Below are 4,301 nucleotides of genomic sequence, written 5' to 3'. Positions count from 1 at the left end.
GAGCAGCTGGTAGTTTCGAACTGCTGACCTTGTGGTTCGCAGCCTGATTCATAACCACTACGCTACCAGAGCAAAACCCCACAGTGCCACATTGGATATAATCCCATCACGGATAGCATTATACTGCAAGATACATTCTGAAATGTTCTTTTTGGTTATGAATGTGATCCCATGCATCTTCAGTTTGTTGTTCTTGGCATAGTAAACCATGTGATTGTCAGGTTCAAAATGGCCAATACAAGTCCATTTCAGCTTGCAATTGCCTAGGATATTGATCTATATGTATTCCATTTCATTTTTGACAACTTCCAATTTTCTTAAATTCACACTTCATACCTTCTACGTTCCAATGATTAGTGGATGTTTGCAACTGCTTCTCTTCATTTTGAGTTCGGTCCCATCAGCAAATGAAGATTCCAAATGCTTTACTCCATTCCTGGCATCAAGATCAGTTCTACTTTGAGGAAGCAGCTCTTCCACAGTTGTATTTTGAGTGTCTCCAAAAATGAGCACCTCATCTTCTGGCATTTTATCTGACAATATTCTGGTACTATTCATCTTGTTTCAATACTCAGTCTTCTTGTGCTGTCTGATACTGTTCCACTGCTATTCATAATGTTTCCAGTGGCTAAACATTCAGAAGTAGTTTGTCTCTTCTTCTTCTTCTTAGTCTGTTTTTGTCTGGAAGCTCAGCTGAAATCTGTCCACTCTAGGTAAACTCTGCTGGTATATAAAATGTCTCTGGCATAACTTCCAGCATCTCAGCAACTTGCAAACCATCATAGTACGACAAACTGACAGAGGAGTGATGGCCTTAATACAATACTCTTACAAAACTAAGAGAAAACATTGTGAATGTTGCTGTTGTTTATTGGAATCCAATCAGTTCCAACTCATAGTGACCCAGTCTAGGGTTTCTGAAGAGCGGCTGGTGGGTTTGAAATGCCAACTTTGCAGGTCTAACTAACCTTGCTGTCCAGTGCTTATCCTACAGCATCATAGGATTACTAAGTTATTATGACATTTCTGTGGATAGTGGAAGAGGGTCACTAGGTATCTGACCCACCTGCAACTTCCAACTTAGAAGACAGGACTGAAGATTTTTACATCTATCTTTACCAGATATCTATCTTTATGAAATAGAGTATCTGTTCTCTGTCTTGGTGTGACCCTGTAAAATACAACCAGAATGCTTTTTAGAAGCCAGGATGGCAAGACTTTGTCTCTCATATTTTGGATGTGCTTATCAGCAGAGACCAGTCCCTGGAGAAGAACATCATGCTCAGTAAAATGGAGGGTCGGTGAAGCGTATGAAAACCCTCAACAAGATGGACTGACACAGTGGCAGCAAAAATGGGCTTAACCATCATAGTAATTGTGAGGCTGATGCAGGACCAGGCAGAGTTTTGTTCTGTTGTTCATGGGATCGCTATAAATCAGAATAGATTCAAAGCAACCTAACAACACGTTCATAACAGAATGAGCCCTGCTGGTTCAATAGTCAACTTCTTGGCTTGTAGCAGAAAGGTTAGTCAACAAAACGCACTAGCAACTCCACAGAAGAAAAGGCCTAACAATATGCTTCTGTAAAGATTAGGAAGCCCTTTGAGGTAATTCTATTCTGTCCTATAGGGTCACAGTGAGTCCAAACCCACTTAATGGCACACACCAACAGTAGACAACAGGGACTATCACTCTTCATATAAGTGGTACATCACCACCAGCATCATGCTGACATCTTGCCCAGAAATGTGATCCTGCCTTATCTAAAAGTATATATATATTTGTTTGTTTTTTAATGTTGATGAAGTTAAGGAATCAGGTGACTTTTGGAAGGATAGATTGCATTTAAAATTTTTTTGAACTATACCTATTTGCAAATGGTCTAAATTATCAATATTATATATTTAAAAAAATTAGCCTCACACAGTGTAGCTTCTGAAGCAAAAGACCACAAACTTGGTGGTTTAAAACAAAAGAAATTCATTATCTCATGGTTCTGGTATCACAGGCGTGAAATTGAGGTATCAGAAGAGCATGTATACTCTGGATGTATAGAGGAGAATCTGTTGCTGACCTCTTTCATCTTCTGGTGACTGCTAGCAATTCTGAGCTTGTGGTAACATTGCTCAATCTTCTCGGCCAGCATCTCCAAATTACTCTTTCTGCTCCCTCTTTTCATCACTTTCTCCTCTTGTGTGTGTGTCAAGCTTCCCTCTGCCTCTCCCTTATGCTTGTCATTAAATTTAAGTCCAGCTGGATACTCCAGAACCATATCACCATCTCAAAATCCTTAACTTAGTTATAATTGCAAAGACTTTTCTCGCCTTGTAAGGTAACACAGTATCTAATATTTTTAGAGGTCATTATTCTGGCTGCAATACAATCTAGAGAAGAAAAACAAAAGTAGAGGAAAAGGGAATGAATAAGGAAATGCAAATTATCAGTGCTGATACTGAACCAAAAATGTATTTAAAAGGTGAAAGAAAAAAAATACATATAAAAGGGAAAAAAAAACTCTAAAACATATCTAAAATCTCCCTTTTCAACTGCTCCGCGGGAGAAAGATGAGGCTTTCTACTCCCATAAAGATTTACACCCTTGGAAACCCTGTACAGGGTCGCTATGGGTCGGAACCAACTCGATGGCACTTCACAACAACAACAACATAGTATAGATTTGGAGTCCTTACGTGGCACTGCAGATTAACACACTGGACTACAAGGTCAGTTTGAACCAAAAGGGGATACTATGCAATGTTGAAGATTAACAACGAATCTTTGAAACACCTCATAACATGAATGCACCTGGAGGACATTATGTTGAATAAAATTAGTCCATCACAAAAGGACAAATATTTCATGAACACAATGTTGCAAAAAGTTAGGAAAAGATTTTCTTGATGAAAGAAACAATCTATGATGGTTATAGAGGAATGGAAAATTATTCACAGGCTAGAGGGTAGACACATGTTAACATGGGTGACAGGGCAGACAAAGTACAAGAGGGGGGTTAGCAAGAGAAAGATGAAGGTAGCAAGCGACAAAGGGGGAGTGCAAGAGGTAAAATGAATAGAGGGAAATACTGTTAATCATTAGTGCATGGAGGGGATTGCAATTATTGTAATGAAGCAAAGAGTATGATTTGTTGAATGTAAAACTGATGATCTGTTCTGTAAACCTTCCCTCAATTCACAATAAAAAATTAAAATAAATAAATAAAGATACAGAGAGTTTAAAGAATGGGCCCAGGTTCACAAATTTAAGTAAAATCATATGAAATTGTCATTATTATAGGTGAAAATGTCATATTTTGGCAATTTCATACATATCAACCTATACTCATCCAAATTTTTGCTATACCTCTTAATTGTTTCTTGTAGTTTTTAAATTCCTATTATTCTTTCTTAAGGAAATGTTTGTGGCTGTTGAGTATCCAAAATTTAAAACAAAGTCTTAAACCTCATTTCAGAAAAGAACCAATATTAGAAAGAAGTCCTTGGGTGGTGTACCCATTTAACACATTTGACTGCCAACCAAAAAGTCTACATAGAGGACCTCAGAAGAAAGACCTGGAATTTTACTTTAAAAAAGTCAGCCCTTAAAAAATTTTATGGAGCACAGTGCTACTCTGATACATTCAGGATAGCTGTGAGTTAGAATCCACTCAACAAAATTACTAGAAAGTTTGAGAGATTAGGACATATAATGGTTTGATGATGACTTGGTCCTTTTGTATTTTTGAAATTTGACTTCCTGTAGTCATTAAAAGTAAAGGTGGTGACTTTCAAAGCAGTAAATTATTATGTAAGAGAAGTTGTTCATTTATGGCTGAGTATTTTGTCTCATTTGCAGCACAATATAGATCTAGTCATATCAGATGGAATAAGACAAGGTCATAACAGTTTCCTTATTCAAGACTGTGTTTTCTTTTTGTAGTTGTTAACAAGTACCAAGCTATGACCAGATATTTTGGGCACAGAATACAGTTAGGTATCAAAGACAATATGGCACTATGCTGATCTGAACCAGAAATAGTTATTTGTTTTGTTAGTCAGCGCAACCTACTAGGTGGATCCTAAATCAGCCCGTAAAACCAGTCTCTAATGAGAAGTAAGCTTGTGAGTAAAATATTTGCATTTATCTTCAAATATGTGACTCTCTAGATGGAGGTTTCTCAACTTCCGCACTATTAACATTTAATGCTCTTGTTCTGTGCCATCAAGTTGGTTACAACTCATAGAGACCCTGTATAGGTTTTCTGTGGAAAACCTATAGCTTGGTGGTTTTGAACTGCCGACT

General features: G+C 37.5%; 1 pseudogene; it reads right to left on the bottom strand.

Moving 5' to 3' along the window:
* Positions 1–2,275, bottom strand: part of LOC102810644 — an 8,471-nt pseudogene extending 6,196 nt beyond the window's left edge.
* Positions 2,276–4,301: the final 2,026 nt, after the last annotated feature.

This window comes from Chrysochloris asiatica, unplaced genomic scaffold, assembly GCF_000296735.1.
Source record: "Chrysochloris asiatica unplaced genomic scaffold, ChrAsi1.0 scaffold00006, whole genome shotgun sequence".
Lineage (NCBI taxonomy): Eukaryota > Metazoa > Chordata > Mammalia > Afrosoricida > Chrysochloridae > Chrysochloris > Chrysochloris asiatica.
This window is presented reverse-complemented; position numbering and strand designations above follow the sequence as displayed.